We start from the raw sequence: 19,846 nt of genomic DNA on the forward strand, positions 1-19,846 counted from the left end.
TACAACAGACTGTTGAGTATCGCAATAGTCTTGCACTATTGCGAGACTTGGGATTTCTTTAGTTCTTGCAAAAGTTTGATGGGCACAACAGCGAAGTGGCCTTATAGTTTTCCAGAAATTTCAAAAATGGCTGAGTAAAAATTGGTCCTCTAGAATTTGAAGTTACGGAAGAGTTTATAGCAGCAGCGACAGGCTTCAAAAATACTGGTGAGCAGTGGTTTAAAAATCAAAAATTAGAAAGGAGGCAATGGTAGTGTTTCATTGTCGACAAGAAGATGGAGGTAGATTGGAAGGAAGGAGTTCCACGCAGTGCCCTGCTGGGACAGTGGTAGGACCTCCTTCTCATCCTACAGAAATTCGTAATCTATCAGGGAAGGTACTCCCACACTTTTGTGTACCATTTTAGGATGTTGCAACATTTCAAAGCCGCCGGGTGCATCTAGTGGAGAATGAAATTCCCCTATTTTTTGCTTAAGAGTTTGGAAAAATGCCAAAAGGTATGCGGGATGGATGGGTAGACCAGGCAGACAAGAAGTTATATCACAATGACCTGATAAATATTTTGGTCAAAAAATAATTAGAAGTTAAAGGCATGACCTCGGAGGTGCTTTTAAACTAGCTACATAAAAAGACATCTGTTGGAAAGGAGACATATGACCTCGCCAGCGCAAACAAGGGTCTGAGTAAGAATTTAAAGGGGAGTCTTTCTTGCACTAGTGCAAAAAGGAAACAACCTAAAAAATCAAAGAAGAAAGAGCCCCATCTCCAAATAAGAACATATCTAGTGCGCCTATTGAAGAGACTCCTTTTACGCCACCAATACAGGCATAGACTCCCAAAGAAGACAATCTGTCAATCCTTGCAGACGCAGTAAAATTTGTAGAGGTTGAAGATAACACTCTGCGGGCCAATTTCATTAAAAAGCCCCAGAAAAAGAATAAATAATCTGGTGCAGCCAAAGAACCATAGTCCCCATAGGAGGTTGAATCCCCTTCTGCGCTAGTGTAGGAAGAAGAGCTAGTGCAAGAAGAAGAACTAGAAGAAGAAGAATGTCCTAATGTAACCATGAGGGATATTTAGGTCTTTTAGGAAGACTCAACCCCTGTCGATATAGAAAAATAAGAAGATTTGGTAACTCCTACTGCTCAGGTAGTTGAACTAGAACTTCAAGTGTAGAACTTGGAACAACTCATAGCTAAAGTGCAGGAGGATAAAGAACAAAGTAAAGAAGAATTAACTGTGGAGATCTGGAAAAAGAAAAGAGAAGTTAGAGTTTGGAAGTACCGAGTTGCACAATGTTTCAAGCGACTTAAAAAGGTGAAAAAGAAGCTAAAGAACATCAGAAAGAAGAAGTTTGAAACATTGTAGGCTGATGTTAGTATGTCAGAGCAGGATTTAACTGGAATGCTCAAAGTTTTGAAGGTTTTTTTGCAAAGGTAAAGAGTTGTGTGAGGACACACAACAAATTAGGGATTGGAGGATGCTAGCCCCCTAATTTTCTCTCTTATTCCCATTTTCCCCTTCCTAAATCATAACCATTTACAATTGTTTTACGTCTTTTATACACCCTCACCTTGCACTAGTCCAAGAACGGTGACATATTTCGTATAAACTTTATTTTTCATACTTTTAATTTAACTTAGCATTAATTAGTAATTTATTACATGATTTCTTACTTTTAATCACTCTTTGTAACATATCGATATCTCCAAAGTTTGTTTGGTAGTTAGACTACTTACCGTGACCTCTGATCCTAGTGTAGGATCGAATCTTGCACCGTTGCCAGCACAACAAATCCTTGCAGCAGATCTGAACCTCATTGATCACTAACTCATTTTGAGCATCTTCAACCACGACAGCAAGATCGATCCAAAGGAAGTCGACATCGAATCACCTTATTTTGAGTAGCTTCAACCACTATAACAAGATCGATCCAAAGGTAGCCAAGATGGAATCTGCGAAGGACGAAATTTGGAGATTGGCTACAACCAATTTTGCTAACCGTCTAAGTTTAAAGGCTAAAAATCTAAATTCTGCATTTGGTTATGTAATCGGTTGAATGATCTATTTTGGCCTTTGACCAAAGATCTATATAATGTAGAATGTAAATAGGAATATGGGAGATTTTGGATTAAACAAAGACACAGCCAGAGAGGTGGTAACAGGTTATTGTATTTTTTTATTGTCTGAATCTCGGTTGGACGATGTATTAATGTATGTACTTGCCCGAGTGAATTAATAAAAGGTAGCTCCACCCCATGTTTTTCAAATCACATTTCTGTATTTGAGTTGATGAATTGATTAAATTACTGAGCGACACTTTTATTTAAAGGGGGAACGCATTGGTTGGCTAGGGCCCAACCAACCCAGCACGTTTAACCCATTTCCTGTTTCCTGTAATTTGTGTTTACATTGTCAAGTGTGATTTAATTTTCAGCAGATGCATTCCTGTTTGAGTGAAAGTGGATCCGTTGTGTGAAGTAGATAAATTTCATTTCCTTCACTTGAGTTCAGATTAGTTTTCCTCCACCTGGTCCAAGCAGGAGAAATGAACCTACACTAATGCACGTTGGTGTGAGGCAGGAAGCCCTCTTTGTTTACTTCCTGTAATCTTCTTTCTTTCATTAAATGCTTATGCCAGGATAAATGTATATTGATTGTTTCTTTATTCCTATGCTTTGTTAAGATCAAAAACATGCACTTTTTATGTGCGCAATTTGATTTAACACTATAATAGCACTTGCAATAATTAAGCACTCATTTTAAGAATTAAATGCTAAATGCAGGAAGCTCTGATCTAGTGCAAGAACTAGTTTATTGCCACGGGATTTGAGTGCTTTGAACCTGGAAAAGTTCAAGCCTTGCAGGAAGTAAAAAGCCTTTAGTAAAGACACTATTTATATCTTCTGCATAAATCTCTGTTCCTGCACTAGTGCAAGCAGACTGCGATAATACAGGACAGATTAGTGCAAGAAGGAAATCTCTAAAGGAGCAAGTTTAAGGGACCATCTGATGTGACTGCTAAGTGTCTCTACTAAAGAAAAACACACACTCAGTAGTTAAAAAATAATTAGCTAGAGTGATTTCCCTTTATCTTTAATTCCCTCTTGCAAATTCATTCTTCCTTCTTCCAGTATTAGATTATTATGATGGTTCAAGTTGCCTTTTTCTCTTTTTAATTTGATTCTGCAATCATTCCTTTAAGGAAAGTAGGGATTTATATTAGATCTATTGATACCATCTCTGGCACTATTTGTGCTTCATCTCTAAGTTTATGGATCCCCCAGGTTGACAGACTAAGTGTTGAGGAGTTTGCTTAAGTGTAATTCCTACACCCAACACTTTCGTTGCTCGAATTGTTGCAGCAGTTTCGTGGTTGCGTCCCTAACTGTGTCCTTCTTATCATTTATATCGCCTTTAGCGAAAGTGATAGGGTAAAGTAATGATTTTCTAGCCTTGGAATTCTTCTACAGCCCTACTTTTTCCTGCTCCCTAGTGTCCTTAACCCAGAATGTAGTGGCCTCCGGGTCTACACCTCCTTGTCCTAATTATTGCTCTTCTTCCTCCATCTGCGCTGAGGAGACTTCTGACTTCTGTCAGAGTCACGTTATTCCTCTTCTTCTTCCTCCTTTGCCTGCTTATTAGTAGTATACTCTGCTTTAGATTTGTCTTTGTCCTCCTTTTTTCCTCTATCAGCCAGCTTCTGCATGTTCAGTCAGGCCTCTTCCTTCTTCTGCTTTACAGCAGACTTACTAGACCCACCTGACAAGTCTGAGTCATGCACCACTCTGATGGAAAACTCTCTAGGACCACTACGATTACATCGTCCATTTCCATGTATGGAGGATCATGCCATTTTTGTTCGGGGTCCCTCCACAACCAGATGGAAACACAGTGGAAGTTTCCTTTGAACTCCACATATGCTGACAACTGCTCAAACATAGTTGGGGATAACCTTGACTTGCGGTTTATCATGGTGCGGATGCTTGCCTCCATTAGCACCCAAAATATTTTTGCTTCTATGACCCTCGCAGCATCCTGGGTGGCCTAGAGAGAAGAAAACTTCGCTACTCTGGTAGATCTGATGTGACCGGAGGAAACTGTCTATTCTCTAATAATCTCCATGCAACCAGCACAATTGATAACAGTAACCAAGAGTAATGAAAGGTTTTACTATGGTCTTGTGCTTCTCTGGAGTTCACGAGGTACTCACTGTAGAGGTAGCATGCCCAATTAAATTGTAAGCCCTCTATTCATTGGGCCTCTAATGAAACAACTAGCAGGGAAAATTCATCTGTGCGACACTTCCTCATTCTATTCCCAGCAAAAATCTGGGTGGCGACCTTAACTGCAGGATCAATTATGCAAGAAATTGAGTATCCACACAGTTTCTTGGCAACCTTGAATTTTTCCTTCATTCTCATGGTGAGGTCACACTCCCTCGTCTTTCCACCAATTGGCATGGCCAGATTCAAACCTGAATGTGGTAGCAATGTGACCCTATGGATCAACATATATGTGATGGGTATTGGTTCTCCTAACCACAGGAATCCATTGTGCAATAAGTATAGCAACTATTTGATCACCATCAAGGTTATGGCCACATGGTGGTAATGTGACACACATAGCATGTTTAACAGTCCTGCCTTGTCCACCCCTTTAATCCAATGCCACGGCTCCAATGCAGTGACACAAAAATCTTTATAAAATGCACGGGTCGTAAAGGTATCCATCGCCAAGTATGGGAATCGCTCTGTGTCCACCAAGTCCCAATCCTCCAGCTTGAGAGCTAGAACATGCACCAAGAGAAACCCTTCAGACATAAATTGGTACAACAACAACGGGGTATTTACCATAAATTTACCCTCATCCAGTTCCTTTGGTACCTTCACCTTACCCTGGCATGGAGGGATGTACTCGGGTATCTTTGAGATAGGGTCTAAACCCTCAATGTCAATGTCCTTTGTGCCCATATCCGTATCTTCGTTGTCCCCCTCACCTTCTATGTCTACCACCTTGCCTTTCTCCTGTGCATGGGATTTTCCTTTTGGTGCTTTCTTGGCAACTCATGCACCGGCTATGTTGTTTTTTCTCATCCTTATTTTCCTTGGGACCCTCTTTGGGTGGTGTAGGCCTCTGCCTGGGTGACCTCTGTGATTTTGGTACTTCAGCAGGAATTTCTACACTTGCAATCTTAGGGGCAGCTCCCTCCAATGCCATTGATCCTCCAGTACTTGCGGTTTCCACAGGCGCCAACATGAGTCTAGTAAGAAGCTCCTGGGTTCCTTTAGGAAACTAGTAAAATATTGAACTAGCAATGAAAGCCTCAAAATTCTCCAGGTTCATGCGTCCCTGATAGCTCAACGCCTCAATTCCTATAATGAAAATTGTATTTTTTTGGGTGGCCATTTGTAATTTATAGGCAAATTCAAATTTTAATCTAATCATTCCCCCCAAAATCCACTCATAAATGTTACATTGGTGGTTGATTATTACAGGTATCACTCTTAAATTCTAAGTTAAATGCCACTCCCCGCTCCACTTGGGAATTTTCCCACTATCTACTCATGAACAGTGACCATAATTGTCACTTTCTGGTTGCCTTGCACAGTCTCTCCTTCTATAGCACAACCCCTTTTGCACTTCTACCGATACTGTGACATTCCTCCCTTCCACGTAGTCCCCTCGTTGCGCAGCTCTACAACCCGAGCAGTGTAGTTTATAGTCCTGTGCCTCCTTCTAGATGCCTGGAGCACTGAGACTGTGCCTCCACTATATAGTTATCTAGCTAGATCCTTGGTGTATGGCTTCAATCGGCTACCATTCACTACCCAAGAAATGGCTCTCCATTCAACTTTACCAAATGAACTGCTCCACCATTAGTAATCTCCTTGATGAAATAGGGCCCCAGCCAATGCATCCGAAATTTTCGTGGAAATTTATCAAGCCTGATGTCATATAATAACACTAAATCATATACCTTGAAGGTGGATAGTTTAATGTGTCGATCGTGCCATTCCATTTTGTGCTTCTTTTGAACTTGTTGATGGAATCCAGCCAAAAATCAATCCTCTTCGAGTTCGATCAGTTGCGTGAGCCTTTCTTCTAAGGATCTGTGATCCACCATTCCTGTAAATTCTACTATGCGCAGACTAGGTATAATGTACTCCATCGGCATCACAGCTTCTACTATATAAACCTGCCTGAAAGGTGTTTGTCCAGTCAACTTTTTGCAAGTCATCATGCAAGCCCATAGGACCGCGAGTATGCACATATCCCATTGATTCCTTTTTGCATTGGAGACCTTCATTAGCACATTCTCTAATATCTTATTAAAAACTTCCACTATCTCATTAGCCTGCGGCTAATATGGCGTATTATTATGATGATAAATTTGGAACTCCTCCGTCAGTACGTTGATTGTCTCATTAAGGAATTGCATACCGCAACCTCTCATCAAAATCTTCTAGCAACCAAATCTAGTCAGTACATACTCAAGGAGTAACTTTGCTAATTTTTCCCTTATACAATCCTTCACAGGCTGCGCCCCTGCGCATCTGGTCAAATACTTAGTCGTAGTGAACATGTACCACTCACCTAGCTTCTTTCCTAGGGGCTAAATTGGTCCTACAAAGTCAATTGCCCACTTTTTGAACTGTTGTAATGACATTTGTGTATTTATAGGTAGTGCTTATCCCTGCACGATGGTCTGCCCATCCTTTGACATTCATCACATGCCTTACAATAAGCCTTGGAACCCTTACGAAGAGTCGGCCACCATAGCCCAGCGTGTAAAATCTTCTACATTGTAGCTTTTCCTACATAATGTCCTCCTGCGGTTCCTCCATGAGGTTCATCAAGGATGTTGTTTCGTTCAAATTCAAGTACATAACGTCACAAAATTTCAACCGAGCCTATTTTATATAAAGGCATTGTAATGATAGAAAAGTCCACCATGCAGAGCACTAGCTCCTTCTTTTGTTGACTAGTATACCCTTTTGGAGACGTGCCCTTTGTCAAGACATGTATGATATCTACAAAGTGATTGTCCATAACACGTACTGCAAAGAGATACATGTCAGGTAGTCCTTCCTCCAAATTAGTAGGTTCCTCTCCTGTTTCAATATGTGATATTCCTAAAACAGGAATAACCATCTGCATATCTTCCCCCTAGCACAGGCTTGTTAACAAAGTAATTCAATGCTGATTGGTTTGTATACATCTTAAAGTGTCCACCTAATAAGTAATATCTGAACTTCTGAAGTGCGTACACCATATCCAAACCTTCGCACTCTATCATTGAGTAGTTCTTCTCAGCTTTAGACAATTTTCTACATCCAAACCCTATAGGATGATCTAGCTCTCCCTCACTGGCCTGTGTCTGTACTACCCCGAGTGCAATGCATGATGTGCCCACATGCACATGAAATTCCTTCTTCCAATCCGGGAAGACTAGGATCAGTGAAGTGACCATCTTTTCCTTTAACACATCTAAGTTGTTCTTACGCTCTTCATTCCAACAAAATGTAGCATCCTTCTTTAGAAGTTTCTCCATTGGTGCAATAATATGGGCTTAGATTGTGATGAACTTTCTATAGTATCATGTATGCCCCAATGTTGCACACAACTGTTTCACACTTCTTGGTGACTCCAAATTAATTATAACCGTGATCTTAGCAGGGTCTACCATAAAGCCTTCCCTACATATCATGTGACCCAACAAGATCCCAAAAGGGACACATAACGAGAATTTCTTCAGATTAAGCATAATATGGTACCTCCGGCATGTATCCAACATTAAGCGTAGACTAGGTATGTGGCCCTTTACCAACCCAAACACTGTCCAATCATTGAAGTATACCTCCAAAAACTTGTGAATGAAGTCCTTGAACTTCGTGATGACCACACACGAGAAGATCGTCGACGCATTCTTCAACCCAAAAGGCATTATGGTATAATAGAATCACCCCCACTCCATGGCAAAGGTCATCTTACTTCTATCCTCTGGTGTGATCTTGATTTGATGGTACCTTGAGAACCCATCCGCTAACGAATATGCCTCCTATCCTCCTACATTATCCAACACCTCGTCAGTGAATGAAGCTCAAAAGGGATCATGTATGCAAGCATCATTCAACTTTCAAAGATCTATGCATATCCTTATTTCATCATGCTATTTCTTGTCTTGAACTACAATTGGGCTTACCCAATCAAACTCATCTATTGGTTCAATGATGCCTGCCACAAGCATTTTATACAACTCTAAGCGGACCCTTTCTTTATACTTTAGATTGAGGTGGTAATGCCTCTGCTTGACCGGCTTCATGTCAGGTTTTAGTGTAATTTTAATAACCTCGGGTGCCTATTATCCCCTTTTGGTATGAGAACTTCATATGGAACAAGTCCTGCTATTCATGGAGCACTTCAGCAACCTTATCTACTGTTGCATCTGTCCCAATGTTCACCTGTCTTATTTTTAGCAGCATGGTGATATTTGGATTTTCAATTTGTGGTCCTTCAACTTTGTGGTGATCTTCAGCCTCTGGGATGCTAAGGTTACTCAATTCCTCATCCTCTTCTTCGACAGTCACATTGTAGCACTCCAGTGCGTGTCTTAACTAGGTGGTCCAATCTGATTAAATTAAGTCCAAGGGATCCTCTAGTACTCTGAAGATTGTTGCCTTAACTTCCTGTAATGCCTCATTAATACTTTCAAACCCATCCTCAAAGCTAAACGTCATCAAGAATCCCTGTCACAAATGTCCCATTATTTAGTGCCATGGTAGAGCTCTATTTCCAAGTACAAGTTCATCACTATTACATCCAATGTATGACAAAATAGATGTACCCATTCAAGCTGAGGCTCTGCTTCATAAACTTTAGTTCATTTTGCCAGGTGATCACGTGGGTCATTTCTTCCATCATATTTTTCTATTAGCCACACTTATGGGTGACCATACCACAATCTCATCATCTTTTTGTACATGCACCAATCATCAAAACTGTCTTTGTGCATACCCCACCATCATGCAGGCGTAGTGCACAGCGCCCAATCCAAGCCCTGGAAGTGATTATTCTTTTCCACTTCCCTTTCAAATGCATCCAAAAAGTTACCGACATTAGTTAAACCATCATAGTAAGGTAGATTTCGTACCTCTAACAATACACAGTGCAATGACTTGGTGATCATATTATAGCATAGCTTAGATACTTCATGCAGGCGATTCTTCCAATGCTCCAACTCCTCATCTAAATTTGATGTGTAGGAACTTTCACGATCACGAGCAATGTGTCCGTCTGCTATCAAATTCACCCAATCCTAATCTTGCACCATTATCTTACAAATCTGGGCCAGATTATCATCTCTTTCATAATTGGTGACTGGTTCAGTATACAGCGGTCCTTATACATGGTCTAGGGGCACTACTACAGAGAGTGATTTCTTCTGAAATATCATCTTTCACTTTTTCAAATTGATTACTCCATTCATTTCAATGGCCCAATCAATCTCAAGGAGCACAAGGTAGGAATTGTTGTCATCCACAATCTATATCACTTCCAAGTCAACCAACGCACTTGCGCCCTCAATATCCACTGTCACTCCCTATAATATTCCAATGGGGATAATTTTCTAATGATTTTCAATCCTTAACTAAATCAGAGACCACTGCAACACAGATCTCCCCATCCTTTCCCATCTCTTCTTAGGCAGGAAATTCACGTTCAACCCATGATCTAGAATTACTTTGTCAATCTCATATTCTCATATCTACGTAGTGAGCCTCATCTCATGCCCTGTTCTTACCTTATGCTTACTAATCTTCCTGACTACATGTGGTCCATCATGAGCATTTTCTTTCCTGAAACACTTATTGATCAGTTCTTGTAGTCCTTTGATAGCCTTCTTGTCACGTAGCAGGTTCATACAGGTCCAAAAAAGTAGTAAGCATGGAAGGGTCCATCTCTTTAGTTGGCTTATCCTGACTTCTAGAGGTAGAGGCCTCAACGAAGCTTTTCTTTGCTTCCATAAATGTTTCTTGTGCTCGCTTCAGATCAAACTTGACCTCTTCTTCTGGAGCTTTGCAGGCCCCCTCACTTTCTTCAGGCTGCCTCCCCTTATCTTTGCCAGTCATCATTCCACTCCGCATCACAATATTTACCTTGGGATCCTCTTCATGAGGTTCAGCCCCCATCATCTGCAGGTTTCGATTCAATGGCGGAGACCATTCCCCCTTTCCACATACCTTATTTAGAAATAGTAAGCAATATTTAGTTGTAGGGTCGATCTGAGTACGATATCGGCATGAGACATGCATTGTATTCAGGAAGTCTCATGCGTAATTTCCGAGTCCTTGACAGTTGTAACAAATGAGTTATCCCTGACCTCTACCAGGTCCTCCTCCGCCTTAACCTTGTCCACGCCCTTGATACTCATCTCGCACTCCCCCAACACCTTGGCCTGTAGGTTGGGTTTTTTCCTGTACCCAATATGTGGGAATTCTATCCATCATTAGCTTGTAACTATGGCAATTGCGCTCATCATGACCCACCAATCGACAGAAGTTGCAAAAGATTTGTTGTGGTACTTGCACAAATTTCAACAGCAAATGGAAATTTTCTATCATATGTTTTCTAGATACCTGATAGATGGCACACCATTGACTGGGCCGTGCACTTGGCCCTTCTCGAGCCTAAGGCCTCAAAGGCATTGGTCCTCCTGCTGCAACATAATTTGAAAAGACTAGTGTTTTGGAGAATTTAGCATCTACAGATAAATACTAATTCCCTAGATAAGTAGTTGTATCTAGAACAATAGTTTAAAGTGTTTTAGACTTTCCCTATAAGCAATAGATAAGGTTAGAAATAGAAGGCCTACCTATAGTTCCGCTTTCCTCTCGTCTCCCTTGTATCGATTCCGTCGCTCCTTCCTGTACTTAATCCACTTGAGAGGTACCCTATAAACACAACAGAAGACAAAAACCGATCAAAGCTTATGATCTACTGAATATAAGTGGAAGGAACAAAATACAATTCACACACATAAGCATTAGAAAATAATACAAACATGTGGGAAAAAGGCTCAAACACTCTATTAGATAGAAGAAGGAATTACAACCATTGGTGTCTAATTCAAACCCATTCCTCCAGCTTGGATCCCATCCACATCACATCAAAAGCATGACAAACTTGTAGCATCACAATACTTGCTTCAAAGCCAAATCTCATAGTAGCATTATCTCCATACAATTCAACATAATCTAGCCCCTGATCACTTAGATGAGTGGTCAATTTATAGGGAAGATGAAGGATGTTTCGTCATTAATGGTGGCAATGAATGGCCTTCCATACTTAGAATTAGTTTCATGGAGGAAGGGATGAGATGATAGGATACACCTTAACTCATTCCTCATCCATTTTTGAGCTCATAGGAGTTGATAAGCAAGGGAAACTTCTAGATTTCTCCAAAAGACAAGAATATTCCCCAAACCCTATGAGAATTTCACTCATTCTCACCTAGCGTAGGTGAAAGGAAGCTTAAGTGCTCTATAGAGCATCGTGGTAGTGGACTTAACTACTTTGCAGTGAACCTTCATAAGGGCTTACCTACATTAGTCCCTCTAGAGGCACCTTTTGGATGTCTTCAAGTTGTGAAATTGTCTAGGAAGGAGGCATTCAAAGGGGTGACTTGTTTAGGGAATAAAGCAACTAAAATTAGGGTTTAATGAGCCCTAAAACACTGATCTAGATGTTGGGATTTGATGTGCCCAAATGGATCTGTAATAGCTGCCCCCTAAAGCATGAAGTCGGAAAAATGTCAATGTCAAATGAAATTCTTTACGACGTGATGGGGAGGTATCAAAGTGGAAGGTGACCTGCATCAATTACAATATATATATCATGATATTTTATTTTACATGAATCGCTGAAGGAAGGCATGCCCATAATTAGATTATAAAATTTCATTACATGTACATAAATAGTCGTCTACAGATATAGACCCATGATCGAAATGACTATCAATGTAAAGCCATTGTACATGTGATTTAGTACTCAAAATCGCAGCCCGGATGGATGAAACTAGATCTAGGATCTTCAATATCATTCAACTTTTTTCTCAAGTACGAGTCTAACCATGTGAATATGTGATCTGAAGTCGAACATGGAACACACCATCTAATTACCAGCCAATGATGTAAGTTGTTAACAAATGCGAGAGAAATCATCGATAATGATAATGATCCTCAAGGTACTGTAGTACATTTTACATGGTGTGAGTGGATTATTTTATGTCAAACACCATACAAAGTCTTTCAATCGAAGGCCATTGATGTATGCCTATCGCCAAAAGTGAGAAACATGCCATTAATGTATGCAAACCTCAAGGTACTGAATGGGTGTTTCTAAGTCAACTTCTTGGATAATGTGCTAATGTCGACAAGGAGGAACTCATCACAAAAGGGCCTTAGTGTATCCCAAATTAATGACACAAAATGAGTGTAGTGATTTTAGAGATGGAAATTGACTGAGGACACAAGGTTCAGGAATGGCGGTCATGAAAATGAAAGTTTGCGGTATTGAAACAGATGAATTTTGACTGAATGACTTCCCTTGAACATGTCGGCAAGACTAAAGTGAATTGGTAGCATTGACCCACAAAAAAGTGATGGATGGTATGATAGACCAATAGTGTGATAACCATCAAGCTAATAACCCAACCAAAATAGTCAAGGTGATGGAGTGAAAGTGTCATGTTCAAGAGCGACCTGCTACCATAAAGTGGTTTTCCCCTTTTCCCATTTTCCCCAGTGATTGCTGAACAAAACCTCTTTATTTTTATCAAGCTTGAGGAGGATAACATATGCTTGTTGTATAATTTCACCCTTCGAGCGGATCCATCGCTATTTGATGTTTTAATGAGTCTAGCGAAGGTGAAACTCGATCTTGTCTAGATGGAAAAGTTTATCACTATTTGATGTTTTAACGAGTTTAGCGACAAAGATAACTTGGTCCTTTGCATGTTTAGATTATTTGAAAAGGGACAAAAAGAAAACTGCACAAGTTATTTTTCATAAATTAATCTCTCAAGCACAAAAAAGCGTAAAATAATACAAGAGAGATATCATTTCCATTCCGTTAACGAGCTGGAAAGGACAAGTGCTCGACAATCTTTTCATATTTAGATAGTCTGAAAAGCTCTTAAAGGGGACTCTACTTTGAGGATTGAGTGGTGTCTAGGGTAGCAACTAGTTCTGGTGATGTCGGAACTTCTTAAAAAATGTTGATTTGTGTGAAGAGGCTAGCTAATAATACCACTCATTGCAATTGTTCCTCAAAAAAGGTAAAACAACCAAGTGAAAGCATATGATCAGCCAAGCAAATAGCGACAATGGAAGGAGAAAAACCAAGGCTTATCTAATGGAAAAGGCTGATAGAATGGCAATCACAAGGTTTAAAATGGATATGGGTTTATTTTTACACAAGCTTGAACCATAGGGAACTATGCTTTGATTCAATTTCATGTTTACACAAGCTTGAAATGAAAAACTATGCTTAGATTTGGTTTCATTTTTGCACAAGCTTGAAATGAAGAACTATGCTTGGATTCAGTTTCATTTTTGCACAAGCTTAAAACAATGAATTGTTCTTGAATTCAGTTTCATTTTTACACAAGCTTGAAATGAAGAACTATGCTTGAGACTATTTTACATGCCCCCACAATGATGAAAGGGAGAATCTCCTATAACCAGATGGAAGTCACTGTGTTGAAGCAGGATGGTATCCAACACCTCTTCAACTTCGTCCAGATAGGGTCAAAGGTGAATGGGGTGATTCACTTCACATAACCTACAGAGAAACTGAACTTTACCACAAGGTGCCTGCCCCCCAAGCTTCATTACATTCACTTAAGTATACTAGTGGCGGCTATGTGGTGGATGGAATGAAGCTTCGTTTACGAGATCAAGTGAAAGTCTCAACTGGGATTTTACGAGATCTAATCAAAGACTCGAATTGGAACTTTCCTCCAGTGGACCTTGGTTCATTTTTTAATGAGCTTAACACAAGATTCCTTGGTTCTTTTTTTAACAAGCTTGACACAAGATCAAGAATTATCCTCGTGGACCTATTTCATTTTTTAACGAGGTTGACACAATAAAAGAACTATCCTCATACTCCTTGTTTCATTTTTTAATGAGGTTGACACAAGACAAGAACTATCCTCATAGGATTTGTTCATTTTTTAATGAGGTTGACACAGTAAAAGAACTATCCTCATACTCCTTGTTTGATTTTTTCAACAAGGTTAACATAAGACCAGGAACTATCCTCATGGACCTATTTCATTTTTTAACGAGGTTGACATAGTAAAAGAACTATCCTCATACTCCTTGTTTCATTTTTTAATGAGGTTGACACAAGACGAGGAACTATCCTCATAGGAGTTCTTTCATCTTTTAATAAGGTTGACACAGTAAAAGAACTATCCTCATACTCCTTGTATCACAACTCATAAAAGGTCATGAAGGAGAGATCTAGTTCCAATGCCCCCAGTACATGATGTAAAACATCACTGAATTGATCATCAATTGATGTAGGTATGGAACGAGTTGCTACATAATTGACCTGTGGCAGGGATGATACCATTGTTACAAAAGGACCACTTAGGGAATATGGTTGACTAGAAGCCATATTTGGACTAGGAAAGCAAAGTTGGTCAATAGTGACAATTCTACCTTCATGCAGGAAACAAATTTCTCAAAAGATTGTTGAAACAATAGCTCCCATGTTATAAACATAGTCACTCCCAATAAGTAAATTGTAATCTAAAGGGCCTGGGACTACCATCACATTCAAATAAATGATTTTTCCTCCCAAAGTAAGAGGCAACTGAGGAAGGATCCCTAATGGTTGACTTGTTCCTCTCTTAAAATCCAATAGGTTCTGCGTAACTGGCAAAAGTGGCGGTGAAACGAGTGCTTGCCAAGCAGTTGATGAAAGGATACTCATAGATGCACCTTCATCTATAATAGTGCTAGATACAATCATATTACAAACCGGTACTATGATCTGGAAAGGCACATCAGAAAGAAGAGGGAATCTAGCTAGTCGATTCCAATCAAGGAAAGTGACCAAACTACTTGGAGGGGGTACCGTAGAAACAGGAGAATTAACCCCTTGACTTACGAGAATGGGAGAATTTTCCTCCTGTCTTGATGGAATAGGAGGATTTCCCCCAAGCTCATTAGAATCTAAAGAAACAAAAAAAACCTGTGTGGTATCATGCTCACTCTCTATGGGAACAATAAAATTAACTGAAGGTGAAATTGGATCAACTATTACCTCAACCTCTTGATTTTGGTCGGGTATAGACTCATAGGATTCACTTTCAGAGAGATTGAGTTTGACCAATGGTTGATTTGAGTCAGTCAATTCATCAAATAGTGAAGGATTAATGGATAGTATCCTATCACCAGATGGAAATTGCTGCGATGAAGCAAGATGGTTATCCAACACTTTCTAGGCTTCATTGAGATAGGGACAAAGGTGAATGGGGTGATTCCCTTCACATGACCTAGACGGAAATTTAACTCTACCCTTTTTTCCATGAACTTTACTACCACTAGTTGATGGTGTGTCACCAACACGATCTCCAGAAGTTGATGACATAGGATGATGTGAACGAGAAGACAATTCATCTAAGATTTGAGGAATATCAAGACAATTTTGAAGAAGATGGTCTCCCACACAACGTTTTCATGGATATCAATATTTGTGAGGCTTTATGGATGGTTTCTCATCAAATGTTGTATTCAAACCAATGGTTACTTGGTTGTCCCTTTGCTGAATTTGCTTCTTCTTCTTCTTAGCCACCTAGTTACTAGTACTAATACTTTCACCAAGTGAAGAGGAAGAAGGTGAGGAAGAAACAATCAAGGAAGAAGGAAAAGGGTCAACTTTAGGATCAACTGGAGGTTTATTTTCCCCAGTGGAGTTGCCAATTTGTTTTGGAGAATTCAGCATCTACGAATAAATATTAATTCCATAGATAAGTAGTTGTATCTAGAATAACAGTCTAAAGTGTTTTAAACTTTTCCTATAAGCAATAGATAAGATGAGAAGATAGAAGGCCTACCTGTAGTTTTGCTTTCCTCTTGTCTCCCTTGTATCGATTGAGAAGTACCCTATAAACATAAAAGAATACAAAAAACCAATTAAAGCATGCAATCTATTGAATACGAGTGAAAGGAATCAGATACAATTCACACACATAAGCATTATTAAACAATAAAAACATGTGGGAAAAAGCTCAAACACTCTATTATATAGAAGAAGGAATTACAGCCATTGGTGTCTGATTCAAAGCCATTCCTCCAAATTGGATCCCATCCACATCACATCAAAGGCATGAAAAACTTGTAGCATCAGAATGCTTGCTTCAAAGACAAATATCATAGCAACATTATCTCCTTAGAATTCAACATAATCCAGCCCTTGGTCACTTAGATGAGTGGTCAATTTATAGGAACATGAAGGATTTTTTGTCATTAATGATGGCATTAAATGGCCTTCCATACTTAGAATTAGTTTCATGGAGGAAGGGATGAGAGGATAAGGCACCTTAACTCATTCCTCATCCATTTTCGAGCTCATAGGTGTTGGTAAGTGAGGGAAACTTCTAGATGACTCCAAAAGATAAGAATATTCCCCAAAACCTATGTGAATTTCACTCATTCTTGCCAAGCACAGGTGAAAGGAAGCCTAAGTTCTCTACAAAGCACCCTAGGAGTGGACTTAACTGCTCTGCAGTGCACCTTCATAAGGTCTTACCTGTGCTGGTCCCTCTAGAGGCTACTTTTGGATGACTGCATGTCATGAAACTATCTGGGAAGGAGGCATTCAAAGGGGTGACTTGTTTAGGGCATGAAGAAACTGAAGTTAGGGTTTGATGAGCCCTAAAACACTGATCTGGATGTTGGCATTTGATTGCCCAAATGGATCTGTAACAACTCGGCAGTGATCTTTGTCATGCTCCTGGCTTTTGTAATTTAGCCACCAAACTTCTTTGCATAACTCTGACCAAGGTGCTCTATCCTTCTTCAGACTCCACACTTCCAGGAAAAGGTTCTGTAGCTGCACATGAATTAGTTGAATCCCCAAAGTAGCATCTTTCATCAGTGTCTCATGCAATCTCATCGAAATTTCTAGAGCTTTTGCCTATGTCCCAATCTTTTCTTGTGATAGCGCAACCCTTAGTTGAGGCAGGATCAAAGCTACAAATCATTCATGGTGCTTCCCATCTATTAGGTTCGTATTAGCTTCAAAGATTGTACAAATCAATCTCTAATCCAGATCTAAGGGTGTCTCACCCGGCTTCATCATGATCTCTTTAAATCCCATAATTTATTGCGCTTTAGGCTTAGGTCTTCTGAATTCCTTATTCAACATGGTCTGAATATCTACCAGTGTAGAGGTCGAGTTATCAGTGTAGTACTTAATGTACCACATTAGTGTGCGTTCCTGCAAAGCACTAACCAACGTTGTTTTCTTCATTTGATCATATGTGATACCCTGAGCTTCCCAAGCAGCCTTCATGACAAACCAAACTTGTCTGAATCCTCATTTCTTAAGCACTTGAACATAGGTAGCTTCACTAAGTTTGCCATACTGAATCGTGGTAGAGGTGGTGGTGGTGTAGGCAAAGGTGTATGCGATGGAGGTGAAGATGGAAGTGGTACGGGTGGATGGGGTATTCGCAGGAATCCTTTCTTTATCAACTAAACAACGCTCTTTAGAGAAGTCTATGATGCTTCCTCATCGTCACTCAAAGGAGGTTCAATCAGCGGGCTATATTAAGGGATTTTTTTGCCTCTATTCCTCAAGGTATTTCCACTTCATGTAGCCCCAAACGTCAAGGTAGCTACATAACCCTCTTTTCACATAGGAGCATCTTAATCCAGGTATTTAAAGACTTTAAATAATTACCTCATAGCCCCTTGAAGAAGAGATGATCTGCTTAAGTGTAACTGATCGACATATCTACCGCAAACTCTATCATGAACCCTCCTATGATATAATCGAGCCAATGTTCGACTACACGTGTGATCTTATCTTCAAAATCTTCTAATCTCCGCACTAACTCTAGCGTCTAGACTATTAGATTGTCGAGGCTCCACCTTCCTTGGCTGTCTGCCAATTTCATGATCCTGTTGTACAATTTGATGGGGAAGGAACAAAATAATATCTCATGTATCTCTGTGTACAGATATCTATCCAACCACTATTCTTTCATCAATTTTGGTTTCTTGTTCCCTTGTGCTATGAATTCATGGATCTTTCTATCCAACCAATCTTCGATATCCTTCTTAGTTGGATTCTAGTGATGCGACATCACACATCTCTTTATGAAGATTCTAGTCCTAGAAATGGAACTATTTGTTGGCTTAATGGGCCCTACCTAGGTCCAGTGTTAATTAGCCAAGCATATCCCTACACTACTGGCCCTTTAAACATCAATCCACGGAGTGCAAACTGAAGTCTCACCCGAAGCAGTATGAGGGGATGCACGAACCAAGTTTCCACACCCTGTGATAGCAGTGATGTCGCTTTATACCCTAATCATTCCTTCTCATAGATCAATAACTCTTTTACAGCTTATTGATATAATTCCCTTAGTCATCCTCTAGGCCTCCATGAAGGTCTACAACTGTCTTTCGCATACCCTAAATAGGTGATTCATACACTTACATGCCTCTGTAATTACTCTTACTACTGTATTTACCCAGATTAGCTTAAGAAGTGGATAAATTCAACATGTATTATGATTATCTTCATGTAAACAGATATTCATACTTGCATTCATATAACAAAGTAACACACATAGATTCACACATCAATAAAACATTAAATCATAAACCCAGTATTCAACATAACATAATCACATGCATTCATAACAAAAGTAAAATAGCTCATACACAGGTGATTCTGGAATCATTCTCTTTACTGATGTGCATATCTCCTTTACAAACTCTAATGACCCTACAGACACAGCTGCAGGGATCCGCGCACTCAGCTACAAATTTCTACACTAGGCCTTTGTGTGCATAGTTGCAAAGCCTCTTACCTATGCTAAGACTCTTTTCCCTTAGCTCTCACAGACCCATTTCATTAACGACACTTCAAAACATATCTAAACTGAGCTGAAACTGCCTTAGACTCTTCTAAGACTTCCCTTCTTATAAAATCCCATGGTTTGGGAACCAAGGGTGGATCTCATAAAGCCGACACAAGTTACATAAACTAAGGGTGGAAACCATTGATGACTCTTTACATTTTCGCTCTCTGCGACCACAAAGTGCAAAGACTTTACATTATTTATACAAAACCTGGGCCTTTAACACCAAAACTTGGGCTTTTAACCCCAAAATTGACCCTACGAGACTTGTTCCCAACAAGAGTCTTACCTAAAAATAAAATTTCTTTGTCATGTAACACATGAGACAAGCATCACAATAACAATTTTATTTTTTTTCTTTGCATGAATTACATAAAATCATAATTACACATGTCATTCTGAAGACCAAACCTAGTTACACTTTTAAGAATTATTTCTCTTCTGAACAAGTGAACAACTCCTATGACATGAGTTAGATGTTCCTAGTGAGGAAGAGGAATTTGTTCTCAAATACAACTATTAGAAGAACTCGAGGAAGAAGTAGGCAACCCTATTGTTGAACCTTATATTAGCTCCGAGGAATCTACAATGGAGGAAGAGGGAGAAGGAGAAGTACACAATGTATATGATGAACTTAGGATTGGTGGAGGAAGTCATGGAGGAGGAGATAGAGGA

Source organism: Pinus tabuliformis, chromosome Q (assembly GCF_031772625.1).
Source record: "Pinus tabuliformis cultivar Carrire ecotype Pingquan chromosome Q, CPIR1, whole genome shotgun sequence".
NCBI lineage: Eukaryota > Viridiplantae > Streptophyta > Pinopsida > Pinales > Pinaceae > Pinus > Pinus tabuliformis.